At 41.2% G+C, this 26,599-nt stretch overlaps 2 long non-coding RNA genes across 3 annotated transcripts in view; one reads left to right on the forward strand and one right to left on the reverse strand.

Annotated features, from left to right (window-relative positions):
* Positions 1-26,599, reverse strand: part of LOC143441559 (uncharacterized) — a 471,947-nt gene that overhangs the window by 344,535 nt on the left and 100,813 nt on the right. The gene's annotated exons all lie outside the window — the stretch shown is intronic.
* Positions 7,976-16,558, forward strand: LOC143441558 (uncharacterized). Of its 2 annotated transcripts, none has more exons than XR_013109116.1 (4): positions 7,976-8,051; positions 10,952-11,029; positions 12,197-14,299; positions 14,425-16,558. It is a non-coding gene; the product is annotated as an uncharacterized LOC143441558 (long non-coding RNA). The 2 variants fall into 2 exon arrangements; XR_013109117.1 differs by having other exon boundaries at positions 14,428-16,558.

A 26,599-nucleotide genomic window follows, 5' to 3' on the forward strand; every position in this document is an offset into this window, starting at 1 on the left:
GAAAGATCTCTCAAAATGGTCAAAGGATATAAAGATACATATGACCCATGTAAATACTGATCAAAAGGTAAGTTCAGCTGAGCATACACTCAGTAACCAAGTAGTTAGGATGATCTATTCTGTGGGAAGTCAGCTGTGTACATTTTTATGTGTCTGTGCTTGTATAAGGGGTAGCTCAATCATTTTAGGCATAATTATGACCTGGTCCAATACGTAATGGTTTTCCTTTTGGCTGGAACAGTAACATTTGGGCATTATTATGACATGTTATTTTTTCATTTGGGAATTAACCATGACAAAACAGATATGGTTGTGTGTGAAGTTGACATGGGGTAGAGTTAAGATTGCTGCTTTTATTGTTAACTCTATTACATCTGGAATTAACTAAAACCCCGGAAGTGACTTTAATCTGAATCTTGATATTGGAAGACACAGCTTTAATCCAGATGTTTGATCTGAAAAACCCCAGCTCTGATCTGATCCATGACTTTTACTGCAAGCCTATATAATGGTATGGAAGGAGAAGGCTGTAGGAGTAGCTAAGGTGGAAGGAGTAAGGAGAGGAAGAGGAGGAGTAAAGGGAGGAGGAGGAAGAAGAGGAGAAGTAAGGAGAGAAAGAGGAGGAGAAATGGGAGAAGGAGGAGAAGGAAGAGGAGGAACTAAGGGTTTGACAGAGTATGAGAGAGGGGACATGGAGGCTGATGTTCGCTTGTCTGTAGCAGTCAAAGGTAGTTGGTATATCTAGGTTGGGTTCTGGGTTACACCTTTGATTACAAGGGTATCTTGTTATTGATCATTACTAAATATATAAGCCTTTGGATAATCTAAGCATTAGAGTTTCATTTGTACTGAGCCCAAGTGCTTGGTGGCAATGCCCAGCCTTACGGAGACAGAGTAGAAGATTGGCAGAGCGATCTCCCATGTTGGCGACCCGTGGGTGGCAGGGCTGGTGTTTCTCGCTGCCGGTTTCTAGCTGGTGGTGCAATATAGTGGCTGAGCTCAATATAGAGACTCTGCAGCTTAGCCAGGTGGCTTAACCAGTGGCTGCTTTTAAAAAATAATTACTACAACAGGTGTTCGCTCTTTAGCTGCTTGCTCTCAACTTGATAGCAAGTCCATTCCTTCACTGACATTAGGGCCACCTTATTTGGAATTCCACCTTATTCTAAACTTAAGCTGAGACATCAAGCCTTGTGGACTGAGCAACTACTGGATCCCTGCACTTGACCTTTATAGCTAGTTATTGTTGAATTAGCTAGGCCATCACAGCCTCTAAGTCATTCTAAACAATAGCCTTTAAATAAAGAGACATTTATTCAATTAGTTTGGTATCCTATAGAACTCTGGCTAATATACTAGACAAGCACTGAATACTTTTAGAGCAGTTTGGCCTCACAACCATCTCAGCTCAGATACAAATTCAAAATGGCCACCTTCCCTTAACCTTTTGTTCAGGTGATGCTTTGATGCTGGGCTGTTACAGGTATTAGAAAAGAAAGTCAATAGCAAAAGTGGAAAAATGTAACACAAATAATACAATTGTACAAGAATCCACCAGATACATGTAAACCCTGAGGCAGGCTCTATCCTCTCCAGCTAGTAGTAAAGTTCCTTCCAACACTGTTAACCCAGATCCAGGAGGGTCTTCTCAACTGTATATGTCATCTGATGGTTCTAATATGCATTGTTATCCTAGATGTGAGGTGACAAATCTGTTACAGACTGATGATCAGTGATCCTCTGTCTGGATCCTGAATTCACAGGAGTCTTCCATGGATGTGTGGCAGTGTAAGACAATTAGCACGCTTACCTCAGGTACCTGTCACTAAAGGTTTGCATGGGTTTTCTCTTTGATTGGGAGTGATCCAGAACACTTGATTGGAAGGACAAAAGTCAATTGTAGTATGGGCAGGAAAGATGTGTTCTCCATTAAGAAAATTTGTTGCAGTTTCAGAGGATGCACATGACAGCTACAAACCTCTTGAACTCCAATTCTGGAGAATGTGATGCCTGCTTCTGGCCTCTGTGGGAATTGCACGCATGTGGTACAAAGGCATTCAGCAAGCTGAACACCCACGTATTATTAATTTTTCTTTTAAAATAAATGTTATCATTTTAATTGTTATGTTCCATAAAAGTGTTAATTGTTATCCACCTTGCCAGTGTAGTTTTTACCATGTTCCCAGCTCCTCAGGAAACTCTTATTTAATTTAAAAACATATTGATATGTATGATAATTTGTAGAGTTTTTGTTTAATGGGAGCAAAGATCTAGTCTGATTCAGAAGTACTGTATGAGTAGACTTAGTGTTCATGCTTATAACCCCAGCACCCAGGAGTTGGGGCAGAAAGAAAAACATTTAAGCATATCTTCAGGCAGGACACAATGAGTTTGAGATCATCCTAGATCACAGTTTATCAGTAATTGCATGTAGTAAGAACAGCACATAGGCCTTTCCTGGCATCAAATGGTAACACTTGTCAGACGGCTTCTCTGTGGTCTTCTTCTTCTTCTTCTTCTTCTTCTTCTTCTTCTTCTTCTTCTTCTTCTTCTTCTTCTTCTTCTTCTTCTTCTTCTTCTTCTTCTTCTTCTCCTGCCTAGACTCACATTGAATATTGTATAATGATTGTAGTTTTCAAATATCCTAAAGTTTGTAGTTTTAGCATAAAATTTCTATACTTCTGATGTAAACCAAATTGGTCCTTCTCTGTAAACTTCAACTTACAAAAATGAGAGAACATCTCATGCCAGTTTCAGTGAAAATTAGATAAATACAGAATACAGTGAAGTTCCTCATGTTGTAGGATCTTTTATTTGTGTGTGTCTCTGTGTTTCTGTGTTGTGTGGGTGTCTGTGTTCATTCTCTGTGTGTGTGTGTTTATTTGTGTGTGTCTGTGTGTGTTGAGCTGTGTCTGTGTGTCAGTATGTATGTGTGTCATGTTGTGTGTGCTTGTGTGTTTGTGTGGTTATGTGTGTGTGTCTATGTGTTGTGTGTGTTTGTGTGTGTGTGTTTCTGTGTGTCTGTGTATGTGTCAGGGTGTGTGTCTGTGTGGGTGTGTTTGTTTATGTGTGTGTCTTTCTGAGTGGGGTGTCTGTGTGTGCACTTGATGACACCTGTGCTGGGGATGTTTATAGTCTTTGTATACACAATTTCATAGATCCAGGTATGTTAAAGAAATAGATATATCAAAGCCACCGAGGGTGATATGTACAACAAATTCCCTCATTCCCAAACTTTCTCAATGGATCTGCATGTAATCCATAACTCACACAGTATATTAGTTCCAATCAGCATCTTAGGTATTTTTCAAGAGTCCATTTTATGTAATTCAGATCCTCTGGTTTGCACGGCCACCACAAATACTGAGCTACCTTCATTATCTCATTTGAAGAAATGGTTGTATGTCAGTGTGTCTTACATTCCTGTATTTAGCCTTTCCCATTCTTCAGGTTTTTCACAAATTCTCCCGTCTTTCCATGAATCCATCACTGGTGATGCTGTGACAAGATGAATATGAGTGGGCTGGCACTGTAGTCACCTTTGAGAGGATATCTGTACTTTTTGGTGTTTATACAATGAATCCTTCTTTTTTTTTTTTTTTTTTTTTTGGTTTTTCGAGACAGGGTTTCTCTGTGTAGCCCTGGCTGTCCTGGAACTCACTCTGTAGACCAGGCTGGCCTCGAACTCAGAAATCCGCCTGCCTCTGCCTCCCAAGTGCTGGGATTAAAGGCGTGCGCCACCACCGCCCGGCTCTTCTAGATTGTTAAACTGACCAAAGGCGTGATATAGAAAGGGCAGCAGTTATGGTGCCTCAGAGAAGAGTCCTTCTAAGGGGAAAAAATAAAACAAAAGAGATGACAAAGATTCTTCAAATAAGACAGTCATGGAAGGCAGCACACATGGAAGGATTCTGTTAGGCGAGTCAGGTAACATCCACAATACACAAAAGCCAGACTGTTAGGACCATCATAATTTCTATTCAGGATGTAGTTAATAACATAATTGTGGCAGTATTATGCTTATTATAGGAAGATAAAAGGCAAGAGTAACACCTAAAAACCGATGCCATGCTTTGTATTGGGTGTTAGAAGCCTGATATTTTTGACATTCTTGTAAGGCCAGTAGTTTGGTGAAAAAAATATTGAGGAATTTTGGACAACCCCTAATAAGGTTATATTCAACCACTGATTCTCTTCTATTACAATCTAGTGTAATATATGAAGAATTAAATTTTGAGGAAATACTCCTAGCATCATTATGAACATGGGTTATGTTTTATCAGGTGAAATGTGCATCTGTTATGAGTTGGACAATATTCCATAGCCCCTCACAAAAGGATATAACTTGAGACAGCTGTTTGCTTCATCAGAACCCTGCATTAAGAGCCTGTACCTGCTGCTCCTACATCACATTTAAATCAGGGAGCATGCATGGTTACTGTAGTGAAGGACACAGTCTATTAGTGAGAAGTTCTCTTTGGTAGTGAGATGGTGTTCTATATTTGGTAAATATAGCTTTTAGATTTGGCCTCAGTATTTAATAATGTTGTTCAGTTTTTCTCAGCTGTATGTAGACCCTGCCATGCTGAAGTAAGCAAAGGGCTTTTCTTTCATCTGGGATATTCAGATACATCTATATATGACAAAGAGAATCAGAAGTGAGAATTTATTTTCTAAATAACATTTCACAAGATCAAACATAATTTCTTGTCCCTTCACTTGCTAAAGAGACACACTGCATTCTGAAAGTGATCATACTTTACATATGCCTGCTTAAGATTACGTGTTTAGCAAAATCAACTTCTCTTGACCTTCTGTTAATGTCTATCGAAATTGCTGGTCTAGGTTATCACTTGACCTTCTGAAGAACCTCTGTATATTCAAGCTTTTCTTTGTACTATTTTCCCTCTTAGTGAATGTTACTTGATATCCTTGCTTGGACTGAGTGTGACTTCCCATAGAAGCTCTGAGGGAATCATCCCTGTATTTTGACTTTCCTCAATGAACACTGGACACAGGATAGAATAAAACTTAGATCACAGCCAGTTTGTCATAAAAGTGGATCTGAAGACAGAGACTTTAATCCCATATGTATTTCCCATAAGTCTCATAATCTAAGTGTCTTCAATACCTAACTTGTTCCTTCAGAATTTCCAAAGGCTTTGTATTTTTTCTTCTTACTTTGGACATTTCATCCTAATCTTTATATACCTCCTTCTTTACTAAAACCATTCCCATCTTTAGACCATTCTAACATTTTATAAATGTTAATACAGTAGGATACGATAGGTTAAACAAATAAATTGACAATCTGTTGTGAGAATATTTCTTTAAGAGCGGGGAATAAGCAATTTATCCCCTCTTTCTAAGTTCTCAGTGGCTCCACATTTCAAAATTATCATAGTTCACTCTAGGATAGCAGTGAAATTATTGGTTTTACTTGCATAAAACTGACAAATTGTTCCTTATGTGATTGTAGATATCCTGCACTCAGTCATATCAAAAATATTTTACTTAATATGTCAGGAGACAAATTCACATTATATATATATATATATAATGTTTGTTGTTTAATTTAGAAAATAAGACACAAGCCCTGAGGTGGATCTTTCAATCATTTTATATTTATTTGTTTTTAAAGAGGCTTTACTGGATATAAATATTTCTTAAATCATTAACATGTTTATGTCTGTATAAAATTCAAATATGTATTTATTATATTTAAAAGAACAGATATGTTGTTCTAATGTGAGTGAGGACAATGTCCATTATGAATAGCATCTACTAGTCTAGGAGCAGTCAACCATTTAAAAATAATTTAGAATCTTAAGGGATAGAGACCATGTTGTGTACTAGAATTGGGATAGGATTCAATGAGATACCATTGTGACCAGAATTGTATGATTACATATATCATGTCCTTAAAAATAGACAATAATATTTAAATATATATGTTCATGTTACCTATTTTAAAGAAAGATTCAGACTTGTATTATTATTTTATATTACTTTTACCTGAGAGGGTATATGGATTAAATATATATTTATCTTTTCGTATTAGTTTCTAAGTTTAATTTATTATGAATAAAATAAACTTAGGCCAACATATCCAATTTACTCTGCTTGTAATCCATTTGCTATTTCATACATAATACGAATCACAATCCATGATCTCATGTGTATAGTCTATACATAAGTAATAAAAGGGCAGAGTTTAATAAGCCATGAATTTGTATTTGTTGCTTGTCTGGGATTCCTTTCTCAGAACTTTCATTGTCAAGTGAAAACTGCACATAGAAATCTTTAGTAAGCACATATTTATGTTGGGAAGAAAGTAAACCAGACATGTCTAGAGCAGAAGAGTACTGAGGGCATTTTATCTCAGAGGAAAATTAACTGGAGCAATAGCTGACACTGAGACCAAGCATAGGGTAGCATAAATGTTCTTTGCTGGCAGCAGGCTCTGTGGCTCTTGGCAAGTTATTATCTGTTGATTATCTGTTGATTATCCTTTGATTATCTGTTGGGCACTGTGAATATCATAATCTTGGCTTCCAGATGTAATATCCTGCAACATGAACTCAACCAGCCCTTGGGTTTTCTAACTTCCCTTGCCCAACAGACTTTATTGTGGCATTCTATTAAATCCCCTTTCTATGTACATAGAGAGATTCATTCTCTCTATGATTTGAGATATGTTTATCTACAGAACCTGTATTAATACAACTGTTTTTTTTCTCCATTTTCCACTAATGAAGATGTGCTGGCTACCAATAGTGCTCAACTGTGTTTCTCTAATGTTTCTGGCTTTTCTTCAGGGTTGATTGATACCTGTCATCTGGTGAAAGGAAGCTGCAGTTTCCCTGAGCCCAGCATGAAGCCACAAAACAAGACTCTTGTTTCCTAAAATCCCTCTTTAATGTTAATGGTGTTAGCATTCTGCCTTAAACTCTACTTAACAATTACCTGGTGACAGCTAGGTATGCTCCTCCCCATAGTTACCTCTCTTTAAAGAGAGATAGAATGTGTTCTATGGATCTGTGGGGAAGGTGTGGGGGAAGGAGATGGCTCAGCAGGCTCACGCCTCCTGCTGAGATATTTCTTCCTCTGGAGGGACCATGCCTCACACTGAGCCGGCTCTTCACCAGTGGCAACCCACCACGGAGACAGTATAGTACAGACAGAGAGACAGTATAGTATAGAATATACTTTATTCAGGACATGGGGAGGAGAGTTAAGAGGGTAGTAGAGGCAGAGAAAAGTAGAGAGAGGCAGAGGGTAGAGAAGTAGAGGCCGGGCATGAGCATGTGCAGAGAGAAGGGGGAAGGGAAGAGCCTAAGAGGGCAAGAGAAAGAGAGAACAAAAGGTCAAGAGATCAAAAGAGAGGAAGGGGCAAGCAGCCACCTTTACAGGGGGTCAGGCCTACCCAGCTGTTGCCAGGTAATTGTGAGGAGGAGCACACCTAGCTGTTGCCAGGTAACTGGGGTGGAGTTTAGACAGAATGCTAAGCAATAACCAGGTCATCCTTCCTCTTGTGGGTCAGATTAACACCTCCACTGCACCTTGAGTACTGGGCTATGCAAGCTGTTCACCTTGATTACAGGAAGAAGAAGGCAAGTGCTGGGAGGAAAGCTCAGGTAAGGTCTGGAGTCAGGTGCTGATAGGTGTAGGATCATTGCTCTCAGAGGGGAGAAGCAGGAGGCTGAACAGCCAGAGCTAGAATGGTGGGTTCTCCCCCAGGGCTGGGTGGGGTGAGATTCCTCTTTGAAGACAGAAACAAATGCTAATGGAGTGCAAACCCCTCCTGAGATTTGGAAAAGGTCTGATCCTGGCATGAAAGCACCGCTTTAACCTTGAGGAGTGGTAAGACTCACTGGCCAATCAATGCTTCCAAGCAGACCTGCCAATCAGACAAGGAGGTGGGTTCTTCCCGGTGTTATTTTGCAAGTTTGCTGTGCTTGTGCAGGCTTGAATGGTCATCTGTGTCCTGCTCTTAGCTCTGCTGTGGGTACTGTGTGGAGACCTCAGGGAAGCTCTGCAATCGAGACATGGTGAGCACAGGATCACTGCCCACAATGGGTAGGGGCAGGCGGCTGAGCAGTGGGAGCTGGGGTGCTGGGTCCTCTCTGGGGCTGCTTGGGAAGCATCAGCCAGATGTGACCACCTGTGAGGTCCCTGGTGATGCTCCTCATGTGTTAGATCAGGAGGTGACCTCTGAGTAACGTCAGTGTCATGGATGATTCTGAATCTGTACAAAACATTTGGACCACTTGCTTTCTTATAAAAACATGGGTGGTTTCTCTGACTGTGCAGCACATGTGTCCAACCCCTTTTGTCTTTTATAGAATACATCAAGAAGACAGGTATAGCTGGGCAGTGGTGGCGCACGCCTTTAATCCCAGCACTTGGGAGGCAGAGGCAGGTGGATTTCTGAGTTTGAACCCAGCCTGGTCTACAGAGTGAGAGGACAGCCAGAACTACACAGAGAAACCCTGTCTCTGAAAAAAAAAAAAACTAAACAAACAAAAAACCAAAAAATTAACAAAAACTAAACAAAACAAAAAACAAGTAATGTATGAGAGCAGATCTGTTAGATTTATGCCTGTCTTCTTAAAATCAGGTTTTGTTTGTTTGTTTGTTTGTTTTCCAGTCAGGGTTTCTCTGTGTAGCCCTGGCTATCCTGGAACTCACTCTGTAGACCAGGCTGGCCTCGAACTCAGAAATCCGCCTGCCTCTGCCTCCCAAGTGCTGGGGTTAAAGGTGTGTGCCACCACCGCCCAGCTTGTTAATTTTCTTTATTGCAGGTTTTTCTATTGCTTTATTTTTTACATTTAGTGTTTGATTATTATGTGGTAAAGGGACTTTTTTCCTCTCTAGTCTGTTGGGTGTTTTGGAAGCTTCTTGTACATTAACAGGCATCTTCTTTGGTTTACAAAATTTTTTCTTTATGATTTCATTGAAAATATTTTCTAGACCTTTGGGCTGATATTCTTCTTTCTCTATTCCTGTCATCTGTAGTTTTCCCTTGTCATATGTTGCAGAATTCCTGGTTGTTTAGGGCCAGAAAATATTTAAAATCCACATTTTTTGATGATGTATCCATTTGTCGTATTCATCTTTAATGTCTGAAACTCTTCTTTCCTGTTCTGTGGGTGAACCTTGCCTCTGTAGTTGTCAGTGCACAGGTAATTTCAATGTTCTGCTCTCAGGGACTTAGCAGCTGCTTAAATCATTCCCTGTCTCCATCACCTGCTGCTGTTGTCAGGTGTGCTTTATATACACGGACCAACAGCTACACAGCTCTCTCTGTTCCCTGTCTCTGTTCTCTGCACATGCCCCTCTCTATTCTCTTTGTCTACTCTCGGGTCTCTCTCTGCTCCCTGTCTGTCTGCCTGTCTGCAGGTCCTCTTGTGTATCTCTATCCCTTCCCCCAAACAACGTCTTTTGTACCATATCTGTTGCATTTTTTAATTTCTCAGGACCTGCTGTGATAGGATAGCTTGGATTTCTTGGTGACATATTTTTTTGGTTGTTATTTATTATATTCCAATGATGGTGTTGAAAGAAAATTTTGAAATAGGCCCAAACTAATACAATAACAGGGCCCTGTGATTCCTTTTTCTAACCTAAATAGTTAAAAATGCCTGTCAGCAGGTTTGGGCCCAGTTAATTAGTTACAGAAAATATAGAGTTATAAGACCAAGGACGAAGGCCTGTTGAGCCTCCCAAGGACTTGGCCAGACACATAGATAAAACGTACACAAGGACATCCTTAGAAGAACAGAGAGATGTCCAAATGAGTAATGGGCCATCTGGTGTTCCTCCAGACCCTTTCCCCCTCCCCTTGAGGTCTTCTCAAGGTCCAAGAAACTGCAATTAACTAGATACTATGCTAACTTAGACTGGTACAGTCTGCTGATGTAAAACAACCAATCATGTGTACCCACGTAAAAATCTCCCAATTCCCCCACCCCTTGGCTATATAAGTCCTAATTCTTAGAGCCTCGAGGTCAGTCCCTCTATCCCCTATGTGAGATATGGACTGGCCCAGAGCTCTGATATTACACTGCCTCATGTGTTTACATCAAGTTGGTCTCTCGTGAGTTTTTTTTTGGGTGGGCGCCGTCCTGAGACTTGAGTGAGAATCCCCCTTTGAGTCCTTTCATTTTGGTTCCCTGACCGGGAAACTTGTCCAGGATTTGTGGGACCACCCAGAACTCACGAAGACCCCTTGGAGGTAGGTTTATGTCTGTGTGTGTCATGGTGTCTGAGTGTGCAGCTGCTGAATCTGTGTCTTGTTGTCTGAGTGCAGTACTACTGATTTTGTTTTCTGTGTTCTGATTTCTGGTTTTCTGGCAGCTGCGCTTCGAGACTGAGGAGTCTCAGCGCTAGCGGATGGTGTTCCCGTAAGCTGCACATCTAGTTTTCTAGCAGGTGCACTTTGAGACTGAGGAGTCTCAGCGCTAGTGGAAGGTGTACCCGCTAGCTGCATGTCTGGTTTTCTGGCAGCTGCGCTTTGAGACTGAGGAGTCTCAGCGTTGGCGGATGGTGTACCCGCAAGCTGCGAATCTGGGAGACGTCCCAGAAGACAAGGAGGGTCGGGCGTTTGGTTGGCTATTAAGTCCAGACGCGGATGAGTGTGTTTAAATATAATAGGGTCCTGTGTCTTTAAATTGTTTCTTTGTTTCTTCCGTCGCCGTTAGACTACATCCAAGATGGCGGCCGGCCTGGGAACTATATTTCCCAGCAGGCCGTGCCGCTCTGAAAACTAAAACCAAGATAGCGGCTCTGACAGTGTGACTAAGACAGACGTTTTTCTGACATTTTATGTCCTGACTGTGTAATTTAGTCTCTGTGCCGCCTGTGGCAGGGGTGAGCTGTCTGTATTGTTTGTTCTATATGTTCTTAGACTCTGACTGACGGGTTTTTTGTTATTGTTATTTTTATTTAGACTGAAACTACTGTGTAAAACATCCTGAGTTAAAAAGAGATAACATGACCACTGGCGGAAAAAGAGATAGAGCTGCTGGTGAGTGCTGCTACAGAACAGTGAGACAGACAGGTCCTGTTCCACAGCTTGTGGCCAAGAGAAAACTCTGTTCCTCTGATGTTAGCGGGGGCTACGGAGGAGGCAACATGCAACAGCTACCTAATTGGGTGTGCGTGGCTGTGCAGGGGACCCAAAGGTCGCTGCTATAACAAATTGGCAGCTTTCCACCTGCTGCCTATAAAGATAGGTAGAGCCCAGGTGATTAAAAAAAAACAAAAAACAAAAAACAAAACAAAACAAAACAAAAACAACAACCTGGCGGAGGAGAGAGACATCTTCCTTGAGCCATGCTGGACAAAACAGCCTCAACAAGATTATTCACCTGAGAGTTATAATTATTTTTAAAAAAATAGAAAAGAACTGGTTAGAACTGCTTACTTAATGTAGTTTAAAACTTACTTGTGAGACAGTCTTAATTTACACAAGAAAAACTGATAATTCGCCCTGCTCTGTGGCCAGGAGAAGGACACCAACAGAAAAAACCTTAAAAGAATTTACTGTTTTTATAAGCGGCTCTTGGAAGCGAGCCAACAGTTTTTGACTTTGGTAATAAGAAAGTTGATAGTGATTTTTTCCTAGTTTAATAAATAAAAGAATATATGAGACTTCCATCAAGATTTGGTTCAAAGATGAGAGTTCAGACAAGATAAAATGAAGAAATGGTGAGGACTTGTGCTCTTATATTAGATATAAAAATGTTTACTTTCTTGTTCTTGTATATCACTTCTAAAATAATGTTCTAATCAGAAATAACTCTTTAAAGGGTTTTTATAAAACTATGACCAAAGTTTCTATTTTGCCAAAAGTTAAATTCAAATAAGTGTCAGATATAACTCAAGTTGCCTTTTAAAAATTGTTAATACTGTGTGAACCTTCAACATCGTAATGGTCCTTACTGTGAAATGCCATAGATAAGACTATTCATTCTAATTTGGTTTCTTTCTTAGAGCTTCAGAGGTGAGCTCACATTACACCTATAGACAAGATACTGTTTGCAGACTGAACTAGGTTGTGGTCTCTAATGTGATGTGAACAACAGTCATACAGCCTCACAAATACATCATCTATACAGAGTTCTAAAAGACTATTTACTGCTTTTATAGGTGGTCAAAACAATAAATAAGATAAAAGCCTTTCTTTCCCAAGACCTTTATAGGTTCTGGTTTTCTGGAGTGCTTTTCAAGATGAAAGAGCGGAAAAAGATACTAGAAAAAAGAAACGTTCTCTCAGACATGGGGACCCCATCAATTGATCAGGTGGTGGTCTACAGCGGGTTACTTCTGACCAGATGCGACTGAGGTCTTCATGTGACAAAAGGTAAGGGACACCTGAAGGCCCATGCCAGATCCCATTGACAGGTCATAAGAGAGAGCCACATGAGAATAAACAGGGAGACTAGAGAGACTACAAGATAAATCATTAGAAGATTTAATATAAGTCTAGAAAAAAAAGAGAGAAGAGTAAAAAAATTTTAATATAAGTTGCTGAGAAAGTCTGCCATATCAGAGACGTGATAAAAGAGAGAGAGAGAGAGAGAGAGAGAGAGAGAGAGAGAGAGAGAAAAGAAAAAAGAGAAAAAAAGGCTGAAAATAAACAGAGAAAGTACACATTATAAATAAAAGAGCCAGCTGCGGAGACTAAGAGTGCCCTAACAAATACAAGCCAGGGTCAAGAAATCCCAGGCCTTGAAAAAACACCCTAAATGACAAAGATATTAACTCTGCGTGAAGACAGCGATTGAGATAGAAGGGGCTTGGAGCCACCAACTCTTGATAGACACAGGGTTCTCCTCCAAGCCAATAGACCAAAATATATTCATGGACTACCTGAAAAAAGATAGACCAAGAGATGGGCTGGGTATCCCATTCATTCATGGTCATCCTAGACTGTCCCTACCCTTTGTTGGGTCAAGACTTACTCCCCAGGATGGGGGACCAGATACACTTCCTACCCACAACTAACTGACAAGAACTCACAGATAAAAGAAAGGCTTCTCCTACTGACTCCGGCTGGGAGCTGAGACAACCTACTTTACAGACAGGAGCAGTTTTCTCCATGCTGGTCAGAGACAAGCCAGTGCTACTGTGATAGACACAAATGTCATCTGGGCTGACTCCCCACTCCTGAGATCGTCAGTCCAGAGAACAACCTTAGAACTTGGGGCTGACAAGAAAATCAACATCTACATGACAACAGATATGCTTTTGCCAAAACCCATATCCACAGGGCTATATACCAAGAGAGACTGTTCCTGGTGCTGTTGACCATCCGACCTCCATTAAAGTTCACCAGCACCTGTGCCTGATGCCTCTGAAGACCAGCCACACACCTGAACAACGCCCTCAAGCTCAAGATCACCAATGTTCTACAAGGCCAAAGAACAACAGGCCTTGACTCCTGAGATATCTCCACCCTAGAGACATAGAGATAATACAAACTTAGAGGGCGAGACTTAAGATATATATACTCAAAGTTAAATAACTCTTTTGGCCTACAATAAGATGACTCTAGAACCTAAAACAGATAATTTTAAGATTAAAATTATTCAGAAGAAAAAAGGGGGAAATGAAAGAATATATTAAAATAGGCTCAAACTAATAAAATAACAGGGCCCTGTGCTTCCTTTTCCTAACCTAAATAGTTAAAAATGCCTGTCAGCAGGTTTAGGCCCAATTAATTAGTTACAGAAAATATAGAGTTATAGGACCAAGGATGAGGGCCTGTTGAGCCTCCCAAGGACTTGGCCAGACACATAGATAAAAAAAATACAAAGACATCCTTAGAAGAACAGAGAGATGTCCAAATGAGTAATGGGCCATCTGGTGTTCCTCCAGACCCTTTCCCCCTCCCCTTGAGGTCTTCTCAAGGTCCAAGAAACTGCAATTAACTAGATACTATGCTAACTTAGACTGGTACAGTCTGCTGATGTAAAACAACCAATCGTGTATATCCACATAAAAATCTCCCAATTCCCCCACCCCTTGACTATATAAGTCCTAATTCTTAGAGCCTCGAGGTCAGTCCCTCTATCCCCTATGTGAGATATGGAGATATGGACTGGCCCAGAGCTCTGATATTACACTGCCTCATGTGTTTACATCAAGTTGGTCTCTCGTGAGTTTTTTGGGTGGGCACCGTCCTGAGACTTGAGTGAGAATCCCCCTTTGAGTCCTTTCATTTTGGTTCCCTGACCGGGAAGCTTGTCCAGGATTTGTGGGACCACCCAGAACTCACGAAGACCCCTTGGAGGTGGGTTTATGTCTGTGTGTGTGTGTGTCTTGGTGTCTGAGTGTGCAGCTGCGGAATCTGTGTCTTGTTGTCTGAGTGCAGTACTACTGATTTTGTTTTCTGTGTTCTGATTTCTGGTTTTCTAGCAGGTGCGCTTCGAGCCTGAGGAGTCTCAGCGCTAGCGGATGGTGTCCCCGCAAGCTGCACATCTGGTTTTCTGACTGGTGCGCTTTCAGACTGAGGAGTCTCAGCGCAGGCGGATGGTGTTCCCGCAAGCTGCAAATCTGGGAGACGTCCCAGAAGACAAGGAGGGTCGGGATTGCATCCTGACTGCCCATTCTCTGAATGAAGGATACGGGGTTCTCCTACTATAGGGGAAGGTACGATGACCTACCCCATCGGAACTGGCGTTTGGTTGGCTGTTAAGTCCAGACGCGGATGAGTGTGTTTAAATGTAATAGGGTCCTGTGTCTTTAAATTTGTTTCTGTGTTTCTTCCATCGCCGTTAGACTACATCCAAGATGGTGGCCAGCCTGGGATCTACATTTCCCAGCAGGCCGTGCCGCTCTAAAACGTTTTTCTGACAGTCTTTTTATGTCCTGACTGTACAATTTAGTCTCTGTGCTGCCCGTGGCAGTGGTGAGCTGTCTGTGTTGTTTGTTCTCTGTGTTCTTAGACTCTGACTGATGTTTTTTGTTGTTGTTTTTGTTTGGACTAAAACTACTGTGTAAAACATCCTGAGTTAAAAAGAGATAACATGACCACCCACCGGCAGAAAAAGAGATAGAGCCGCCAGTGAGTGCTGCAACAGAGCAGTGAGGCAGGCAGGTCCTGTACAGAGGAGGCAGCATGCAACAACTCCCTAACTGGGTGTGTGTGGCTGTGCAGGGGACCCCAAGGTTGCTGCTGTAACAAATTGGCAGCTTTCCACCTGCTGCCTACAAAGATAGGTAGAGCCCAGGTCCAGAGAACATCCTCCCTACAATTTAAGCCTCATATGTAAACACTTTTCAACTTTTCATCTTGGTCAGAGAGGTTGATGGAGAAAGAATCTATGCCCTCCTGAATAACAACACTTAACATTCACTTTGCATAAAACATCAATAAATCCAACATTACAGTCACCTACTTTTTTTTTTTTACCACTAACTAGTTAAACAATCTACTAAAATATTCCCTTCATCATCTGACCTAAAATGGCTCCTAAACCATGTCATGCTAGCCACTCAAGCAAACACACACACAGTATAACACATTCGCCATACAAATGCATCCCCCAAGAAGTTCATTAAAAGAACACATTGTAAGGGGCTGATTATTGTTGTAACAAATTTAATACATGAGGCTAAAATATAATACAGCAAGGGGGTATTACTGCAGCCCCATGCCAAGATGTGCTCTTGAGAAATTACTACATGAGAGAGGTCAGGTATAAGGGTGTTTATTGGGAGAAGGGAGAGGGGTGAGGCCTGCAGACTGGGTAAAGGCAGACAGACAAGAGAAGGGAGTGGGGGCAGAGGACAAAAACACTGGCATTCGTAAGGCAACACTGTGCCATACAACACCATGATTACTAAATGTTGTCATGTCTCAAGCTTCAGGCTTAGGGACTAACTAGTAAGCCAGTTAAGTCATTGTTAGATCCAAAGAGGCACAAAGTCAAATTTTTCTAGCTACAGGTTAGGCTATCACTGCATTATCATTCATAAATACAATATTCACATATAGCTTTCTATAATTATCTAAGTTTATATCAAAGTTTATTATATGAAGCCTTACATACATATCAAAGTCAAATTGGCTTTGGTAAGGTTTATGAGAATCTTTAAAACATATTTTATCAACACACATGACTCTTAATTTTTTAAATGACCTTTGATTTGGTTTCTCTTTCCAACATTTGTATTAATGACATCATATATATATGAAAGATAGGTAAAGATACACAGACATTTTCAGCTAAGTCACAGGAGTGAGAAAGACAATTTATATGTTTTAGGTGGCATATGTAAAAGGCCTTGAGAATAAATTACTAATTCTGCGGACAGAAGAGTTTTGCTTCTAAACTTGCTCTAGGCATGTGCAAGGGTGTTCAGTGGTGTCCTCATTATGAAGTCCAGAATTTCCATGCTTCTCTTAAATTCTCCTTAAGTAGCTTATTTGCCAGTCCTAAAGATTTCATCCCTTAAGAGTCAAAGGAATTCCTATTACAAAATTACTGGTTCAAAATTCCGAATCTATACACCTCCTTTTAAAAGCAAATGACTTGAGAATTCTATGAATGTGTATATCACAGTCATTAAATGTAACTATATGCAGTCAAATGAATGAGAATGTCCCCACAGACTCAGATATTTGGACACTTGTCATCTGGTGGTGCTATTTGGAAGGGATTAACAGGTATGGCCTTGCTGGAGGAAGTAAGTCCCAGGAGGTGAGCTTTGAGAGGTTGAAGACTGTTGTCATATCCAGTCTGTATGCAGCTTAGAACACACAACACCAGACCAAACAGTTCCAAGGGGGAGAGTTTATTCAGGAGATAGGGCAAACACGGGGTGGGGGGGTGGGGGAAGAGAAATAGAAGAAGATGGAAGAAGAGAGCGAGGTCAGGGGGTTCCACCTGTTTTATATGGATGGTGACATATCCTCTCCCAGGTAAAGGTGAGGTAGCCAGGTGGATTCTGGGAATGTATGGCAGTTGCCTTAGCAACAATGTGGGGGTTGCCTAGATGTGATGTCACTGGGTTCCGGAGCCTGATACCAACAACCTCACATTAGTTAATATGTGAAGTGGACTGAAGTAACCCTGGCAAGAAGCAACTGGCTAGAGCAACTGTATTCCACTATGACAACACTTTTGTTTACTCTACAGTCAATTTACAAATACAACTGTGACACACACACACAAAAACTATACAAATAAGAGCCACCTAAGAACAAAATTAGTGGGTAGAGAACTTTAGCCTTTTCAATAACCGTGCTATGTTCAAGGAGATAAAGCAAAGGATAAAAGTTAACTTATAAGTCTTTAGCCTCAAAACAAATTACAAATCTGTTTTAAGTTCAAGCCAACAGAGGCTAGCTAGCAATGGAAACAGAGCTTATCTCAAACACACCAATAACCAAAATAAGTAAGTGCAAGGGCCTCTGAGTGATGTTTAATCAATCCAATTACTGTAATCATATCCAGATGTAAAGTGCTACCTTACCTTCACTTAGAGTTACAAGAAAAATTTGTTAGCTAAAACAAATATACAATGAGTTAATTGGTGTGCACATTTAGTCATATGACATAACTCATGTGACACAAATTCAGAGAAAGCAATCTGTGGCTACTCAAGGATAAGGTGAGATAAGCTTGGTTTAAGACCACTCCTATCTCTCTTCTCAGGACCTTTTCCCTTACTTTTTTTTTTTTTTTTTTTTTTTTTCGAGACAGGGTTTCTCTGTGTCGCCCTGGCTGTCCTGGAACTCACTCTGTAGACCAGGCTGGCCTTGAACTCAGAAATCCACCTGCCTCTGCCTCCCAAGTTCTGGGATTAAAGGCATGCGCCACCACTGCCCAGCCTTTTCCCTTACCTTAACCATCAGTTTTCTACTTAGTTACTTATAACTGAGGACATTAAGTACAGTGGAATCCAGGTTCATCTGTATTTAAAGGAGTTTCTCCAGAAGAAATACAATGGGACATTCTTTTAAATGAAGAGAGCTAGTGAAACTGGGATATCATATGCAAAGAAAGGTGGACCATTAGCTTACACTATATATAAATAGTAATTCAAAATTGATTTTTAAATGGACTTAAACATAAAACCAAAACTATTGAGCTCTAGAAAGAAAAAAATAGGTGACTATTTGGCAGTGGACTTGGCAATATTTCTTGGATATGGTATGAAAAGCACAAGAACAAAAAAAAAAAAAATAGATAAACTAGAAAATATTCAGATTTAATACTGTGGAAGCAGAAGGGGTCCATGACAGATATCAACTGGAACAAAGGAGTAGGAGCTGGAGGGAGGCATGAACAAATGATAGATATGCATGAAAATTCTGTGATAAATCCCATGAGTTTGTATGCTAACTAAAACTCATAATTAAACTTCTGGGGAAAAAAATAAAATACTGCAGCTGAAGAGATGATTCAGCACTTAAGAACATTTGCTTCTCTTGCACAGGACCAAAGCTTAGTATCCAGCACCCACAAGGAAGCTTGGAACCTTCTGTAACTCCAGTTTCAGGACATCCATCATTTTCTGCCCTCTACATGCATGCTGTAAATATACATTTATGTAGACAAATACTCATATTCTGAATATCATAATTATCACTACTCAAATCACCCTGCTGGTGGCAACAGCACACAATCCTTACCACCCACCAAAATGCTCTGGATTCACAAATGAAACACACACACACACACACACACACACACACACACACACACACACACACAGCCTTCTATTTAATATACTTTAAACAGCACAATGTCTGGGTACACTGAACCAGTCCTTTGTTTCACCTGGATCCTGTCACAAAGCAGGCTCAGCAGGCAGTCTGTTCTTCTAGGTTCTGGTAGGAAGCTCCAAGTGTAAACAAAGAGGCTGACTTCACCTAGGTGTTAAGGTCCTGTGTGGCATGCAAGGTCTGTTCAGTCTGCTCAAGGCTGGGGAGGGCACAATGAAATATTATTTAGACTTAGGAAATTTAATAAGTGCAACAACATAATTATGAAAATTTGCTAAGAAAAAGCGCCAGATACTTCAAGTACTAAAGAGAGACTGAAAATTGGACACTGTGTTTGGGGACTGGGAGTAGTAACAGAAGCATCTTAGGTCAAGATGAAAGGGATCTACTGATGAATGGTGGTAATGTCTGTTGCACACTATAGTAATGTTACTGAACATACCATGTAAAAAATGGTTTGGACCAGAGATGAATGAGAAGCCAAGAGCACTAGCTTCTCTTTCAGAGGACTGTGGTGGGCTCTGTTGCCAGCACCCACATGGCGATTTGCAACTCCAATACCAGAAGTACCCAATGCTGTCTTCTAGCATCTGTGGTTACCAAGCACGAATGTGGTCCAGGGACATACAAGCAAGCAAAACACCTTTACACATAAAACTTAAAAAAAAAATCAAAGTGTGTTCATATTTGCATTTTAAGCACTTTATTGCTTTACCACAGTTTTAAATACTGTATTCAATGGCTGAAAATGAAAAGCATGAATCAGAGACTGGCCAATAAGAGACTAGGGAGCACAAAGCTAGGCAAAGTCATCCTTTCCATGAAATGTATGCAATAGGGCCTATTACTTTTTTTTTTTTTTCTTGGGATCAGGGACAATAAGAGACAAAACATAAAAGCAGTTTACAAAGATCATATTCAACACCTAGTTATGGTTAAATAAATGGAGCACAAATCCACAGGCCTAAGAGAATTTTGAGACTGCCTGGACTGTTATTTTGCCCATAAAAGGTAAATGTAAACATAATGTTTTTGTACACTGTGTAGTGTTTACCCTTGGGTTACTCAAATGCTGATTTCTCTGCCTTCCCATCTTGTTTCAGTCTAGATGGCAGGACTGTAATGTTTTATACCAAGAATCTCCTGTCCCAGGTTTGTGTAAACAATTTTTGATGTGTTTATAAAAAGATAAGAAGATAAAGAGAGTATGTTCTGTGAAGGTGTAAAGAGGTAGGGGGAAGAGGATGTCTCAGCGGGCCCATTTGGAGACATCTCTTCCCCTGAGGGACCAGCCACACACTGTACCACTATAGTACAAAACAGAGTTTATTCAGGGCATGGGGAGGGGAGCCAGGAGTGTAGTAGAGGCAGAGAGAGAGAGAGAGAGAGAGAGAGAGAGAGAGAGAGAGAGGATTAGAGGCCAGCTATGAGCACGTGGGAGAGGGGGGACAGAAAAGGAAAGGGGTGAGGAGACAGAGAGAGCAAGAGGCAAGAGATCAAGAGAGAGAGGAGGGGGGACAAGCAGCCCCTTTTATGGTGGGCCAGGCCTACCTGGCTGTTGCCAGGTAACTGTGGGGAGGAGCATGCCTGGCTGTTGCCAGGTAACTGTGGAGGTGGAGTTTAGACAGAATACTAACAACCCCAACACAGAAATTACATTAACTGTTTTACAAATGGGTGCTTTCCACCAAGAAATTTAGCATCTGTCTGTAGTAGACACATTAGTAGTCATATTTTTAATAGAACTAAGAAAGAAAATAGGCCCTAAATACAAGGTCCACCTAGACTAATTCCAACTATTCCATGTGCCTGAAAAGTAAAGACACAAAGACAGAGAATCAGCTTGGTCCTGTCACTGACCTTAAAAATCAGTCAGCTAAGTCTAAGTCTGATTTCATTAAAGGACAGAGTTAAACCTGACCAAGTCTACAGTCTACTATCATTCTATACATTCATTTATCTAAACAAAACAACAACAGAAAATCCTTCACTAGCTCTTCTATTTACAGTATTGAGTGATCTTTAAGAAAACCAAGGTTCATGTCCAGTACCTTTATGCAGATTTGTAACCACCTGTAACTGCAGTTCTATGGGATCAGATACCCACTTGTGACCTCCACAGGCACTAGTGACACATGTGCTACAGACAAACATGCAGGCAAAATACTCATACATATAAAATTAAAATAATTTTGAAACTCCCTTAACAGATTTATACAATTCTAATGTATACATAAAAATAAAAAAAAAAGCTTTTAAGACAATAAATGTATTATGAAACTTCTATGCTTTTCCAAAAGAGAGAGAGAGAGAGAGAGAGAGAGAGAGAGAGAGAGAGAGAGGAGAGAGAGAGAGAGAGAGAGAGAGAGAGAGAGAGAGAGAGAGAGAGAGAGAGAGCACTGTCTGTCCAGGACACATGGCTGTTCATTAAAAACTTTATCGAAGGAGAGGTCTGGCTGTTGTGTTGGGATGGCAGCTCACATCAGGATATATCACACCAGGCCAAAGCAGTTTCCCATGGTAGAGGTTTTATTAGGGAAGAACAGAGACAAAGAGAAGACAGAGAAAAGACAAGGGTAAGAAGGTGGGGAAAGGTTTGCCTTTTATCTAGGCTGTGATGTAGGCAGTTCCCAGGCTGAGTGTGAGGACTGGGCTCCAAGAAGGTATGCAGGGTTATCATGGCAACAGATGTCACCTATGTGTGACATTCCTGAGTTTGGAGCCATTTTGCCACACTGGCCTTTGGAATTACTTAGAAAATATTCTACACATCCTTAGAATTTGCTATTACAAATTCTTTTGATGGGGACATGGGTGTGTCAAGTCATATTGCATTAATAATATGATCTGTGGCACTAACTTCAGGCCATGTATTTACAACCTCCTGAAGGCCTACAAAATAATGGTCAACCATGCTAGATGTCATTTTATCTAAAGCGTTCCAATCTAATAAATACTCTAAATAATAAAGCTTCCTGGAGTCCTGCATAAAACTGTCAAAACTCTACTCTGAAAGAATAAACAAAGTTTCCCTATAGAGCTCTTCTATGTGCCACATGAACGTATCTCTTCCCTTGGGTAATTTTCATCTGTGCGCTCTCACTATAATAAATCCAAGTATAGCTAGGCGGTGGTGGTGGTTTTTCTTCTGTGGTTTTTCTTCACTTTGCCATTGATGAAGATGTGCTGGCTACCAATACTGCTGAACTGTGTTTCCCTTATGAGTCTGTCTTTTCTTTAGGGTTTATTCATACCTATCATCTTTTGAAAGAAAGCTGCAGTTTTCCTGAGCCCAGCATGAAGCTCGTTTCCTAAAATCCCTCTTTAATGTTAATGGTGTTAGCATTCTGTCTAAAATTCTACCTCACAGTTATCTGGTGACAGCCAGGTATGCTCCTCCCCATAGTTACCTCTCTTTAAAGAGAAATGGAATATGTTCTATGGGTGTGTGGGAACATGTAGGGGAAGGGAATGCCTCAGCAGGCTCATGCCTCCTGCTAAGATATTTCTTCCCCGGAGGAAACATGCCTCATGCTGAGACAGCTCTTCCCCATGAAAAACCTGCCACAAGACAGTATAGTATAGAATATAGTTTATTCAGGACATACAGAGGAGAGTTAAGAGGGTAGAAGAGGCAGAGAAAGGCAGAGAGAGGCAGAGAGTAGAGAAGTAGAGGCCGGCCATGAGCATGTAAAGAGAGAGGGGGGAAGGGAAGAGACCAAGAGGGCAAGAGAAAGAGAGAGCAAGAGAGCAAGAGATCAAAAGAGAGAGGAAGAACCAACCAGCCACCTTTACAGTAGGTCAGGCCTACCCGACTGTTGCAAGGTAACTATGGGTTGGAGCATATCTAGTTGTTTTCAGGTAACTATGAAGTGGAGTTTAAACAGAATGCTATTTCTTAGCCTGGGCATCCTGTCTTTTGTGGGTCAGATTGATACCTCCACTGCACCTTGAGTAATGGGCTATGGAAGCTATTCACCTTGATTACAGGAAGAAGAAGGCAAGTGCTGTGAGGAAAACTCATGCAAGGTCTGAAGTCAGGTCCTGTTAAGTGTAGGATCAGTGCTCTCAGAGAGAAATATCAGGCAGCTGAACAGCCAGAGCTGGAATGGTGGGTTCTCCCCGAGGGCTAGGTGGGGTGAGATTCCTTTTGAAGGATATGCACACATGCTACTGGAGTACAAAAAACTTCTAAGACCTTTGGAAAAGATCTCCCCCTGCACCAGAAGCACACTTTAACCTTGAGGAGTGGTAAGACTCACTGGCCAATCAAGGCTTCCAAGCAGACCTGCCAATCAGACAAGGAGGTGGATTCTTCCAGGTGCTATTCTGCAAGTTAACTGTTTTTGTGTAGTCTTAAGTGGCTCTCTGTGTCCTGCTCTGAGCTCTGCTGTAGAATGCTGTGTGGAGACCTCAGGGAAGCTCTGAAATTGAGTCATGGTGAGTACAGAATCACTGCCCACAATGGGTAGGGGCAGGCGGCTGAGCTGTGCAAGCTGGAGTGCTAGGTCCAATGTGGAGCTGGATGGGACGCATCAGCCAGATGTGACCACCTGGGAGGTCCCTGTTGATGCTTCTCACTAGTTAGATCAGGCAGTGACCTCTGAGTAATGTCACTATCGTGGCTGATTCTGAATCTGCCCAAAACATTTGGACATGTTGCTTTCTTGTAGAAACATGTATGATTTCTTTGACTCTGCAGCACATGTGTCCAAACACATGTGTCTTTTATAGAATACATTAAGAAGACAGGTATAAACCTAATAGATCTGCTTTCATACATTACTTGTTTACGTTTTGTTTAGTTTTTGTTAATTTTTTCCGTTATAGTTTTTTATATTGCTTTACTTTTTACGTTTAGTGTTTATTATGTGTTAAAGGGACTTTTTTTTCCTCCAATCTTTTGGGTGATTTGGATGCTTCTTGTACATTAACAGGCATCTTCTTTGGTTTAGGAAAATTTTCCTTTATGATTTCATTGAAAATATTTTCTAGACCTTTGAGCTAATACTCTTTTTGTTTTGTTTTGTTTTTGGTTTCTCTGTGTAGCTCTGGCTGTCCTGGAACTCACTCTGTAAACCAGGCTGGCCTCTAACTCAGAAATCCGCTTGCCTCTGCCTCCCAAGTGCTGGGATTAAAGGTGTGCACCACCCCACCCGGCTACTCTTCTTTCTCTATTCCAGTAATCTGTAGTTTTTCCCTTCTCATATGTTGCAGAATTCCGGGTTGTTTATGGCCAGGAAACATTTAGAATCCACCTTTTTTGATAATGTATTCATTTTGTCATATTCATCTTTAATGTCTGAGATTCTCTCTTCCTGTTCCCTGGGTAAACCTTGCCTCTGTAATTATCAGTGTACAGGTTATTTCAATGCTCTGCTCTCAGGAATTTAGCAACTGCTTAAGTTATTCCCTGCTTCCATCACCTGCTGCTTTTGTCAGGTGTGCTTTATACACGGACCACCAGCTACAGCAGCTCTCTCTGTTTCTTGTCTCTGTTTTCTGCACCTGCTCCCTCTCTACTCTCAGGTCTCTCTGCTCCCTGTCTGTCTACCTGTCTGCAGGTCCTTTTGTGTATCTCTATTCCTTCCCCCAAACAACCTCTTTTGTACCATATCTGTTGCATTTTTTTAATTTCTCAGAACCTGCTGTGATAGGATATCTTGGATTTCTTGTTGACATATTTTCCTGATTGTTATTTATTATATTCCAATGGTGGTGTCTAGTCCTCTGGATTTGAAGTGATTATTGATTTGGATACTGATTTTGGATTTGTCTTGTTTGGGTGGGAGTTTTGTTCCTGGGTTACTGTTTTATGTATGGATTTGCAGAGAGCTTTGGCTGAGTGCTGCCTCTTTTACTGGCCTGTTTATTTGTTATGTTCAAGAGGGAATGCTTGCCAATGTTGAAAGCTGGGAGAAGAGGTGGACAGGAAGAGATGTACTTAGTAATCTACAAGGAGACTTTGTCATTAGCGAGGTTAAGCTGCTTCTGTTGTTTATTCCAGTAAAATTGTGAAAATTGCATTCAGGATAAGAAATATTGTGGTAGATCTATAGAAAGTTTACCTTGTGTCCTTTCAGGCATGACATGTGGGTGAACACAAACTGTCTGCCCAAGTGGGGATTATGACACAGGAATGAGGCAGGAAAGGAAAAGCAAGTGGGGATGGTCTGCAATATCTTTAGGAGGCATGCACAGTTTTTGAGATTGCACTTGAGCAGACATCCTATGACAAAACTCACTTATCAACATCCACTCAAGGTACAACAGCAGGGTTTAGCTACATATAGATAAATACAGTAAGTACAGTATTTGTTGTAAGTACAGTAAATACTCGGCACCCCTAGACTGTGTCTCTCAGTTTGGACCTGATGTGAGATTGACTGGGGACAATCCTTGTTAATGAGCTCATAGTACAGACCTTTGTGTATTTGCATTGCAATAGGTTCTTGTTGGTCTTTGGGGTCCCAGTGACTTGGGCACAACATCTTGGTGCATGGACTGGAACCCTGAAACCCTCAGGAATCCCAACTGAAGGCTGATGTGTCATTGTTGTTCTTAGTGTCAGAGTGGTTTATCTGTCAGATTTGTGTTTGTGTGCCTTGGGTTTTAAACTTTTCTTGATTATTTGCAAAGGGAGATGACTAAAGTGAGTTTGGAAGCACAGTATAGTGGATGCACTGGAGAGTTGAAGCCACAAAGGGCTTGGAAGATGTTTCAGAGCCTGGTGTAGGGGATGGTGTGTTCATGGTCTTAATTTCTGGGAAGGTTAGAGCAGACTTAGAACCCTGCTACAGGGCTCACAGCTCCCTTCCTATCTTCTTTTTCTCCTCTGTCCAAGTGGAGGAATCTGCTGGGTAGCCCTTGTGGCTGTCTATTTTGTGTGTGGGGCATTTTGTTATTCTCTCACTGAGGAAATGAGACAGACTCCATCCTAATGGATTTAGTTACTAGCCCCACACCTTCTTAACAACCTAGACCCATTGACTAGTCCATGACAGAGAACTCTTCGAGACAGCATCCAGGGCAGAATCAGGCTTTGCCTACCTTATTTTACAGGGTAGAAAGATGAAGACCTCATTTTCCACCTCCTGAACTACCCTTTGCCCAGTTCCTATGTGACTCTGTAGTTTTGAACTTGGAGCTGTCGTAAGATGCAAGGTCATCATTCTTCATAGATTCTCACAAAAGTTAGCACATCTTCCTTGGACCAGAGGTCTTGTCTTTTGTTGGTGGCCATTTTCAGTTGTGTGTTACAATCTGCTTTTCCGTCCACCTTCCAGCTGTTTTAGCTCCTCTTCTGTAGCACTGTCCTGGGAAACCCAGGGTTAAAGAAACTCACCCCAGGTCAGCACAGCCTCTGAGCTCCCCATTCCAGTGTATCCTTCCCTGCTCTGAGCCAGGTGCCCTCCCTATTTTGTCCTTGCTCAGCCACAAGTCCAACTCCCTCTTGTGGTGGCAGGGGCTCCTGTAATTGATATTGGTTTTGTGTTGAAACAACTTCCTCATTTATTCTTGTGTCTGTGTCATAGTTGTCTTAAGTTCTCATCATTTCAGCCCCAATTGAGGGTGTGCCCTCATCAGAATGGCTGGTTGCTATGTCTGTGAGAGATAGTGTTAATGATTGATTAGGAAGGCTCTTCCACTGAGTGTTGCAATATCCCTAATCAAGTAGGCCAGTGGTGGATGAGAGAGCTAGCTGAAAATGAGACAGTGAGCAAGCAAGAGGGCAAGCCAGGAGACAGTGTTTGTCCATGTTTTTTTGCCTTCAGTTTCTAATCTAAGCTCCGATAATGATGGACTCTGATCTGACAGAATCATGGACAACAACCACTTATTACCTGAGATAGTCTT

The sequence above is a fragment of the Arvicanthis niloticus genome, chromosome 2, assembly GCF_011762505.2.
Source record: "Arvicanthis niloticus isolate mArvNil1 chromosome 2, mArvNil1.pat.X, whole genome shotgun sequence".
Lineage (NCBI taxonomy): Eukaryota > Metazoa > Chordata > Mammalia > Rodentia > Muridae > Arvicanthis > Arvicanthis niloticus.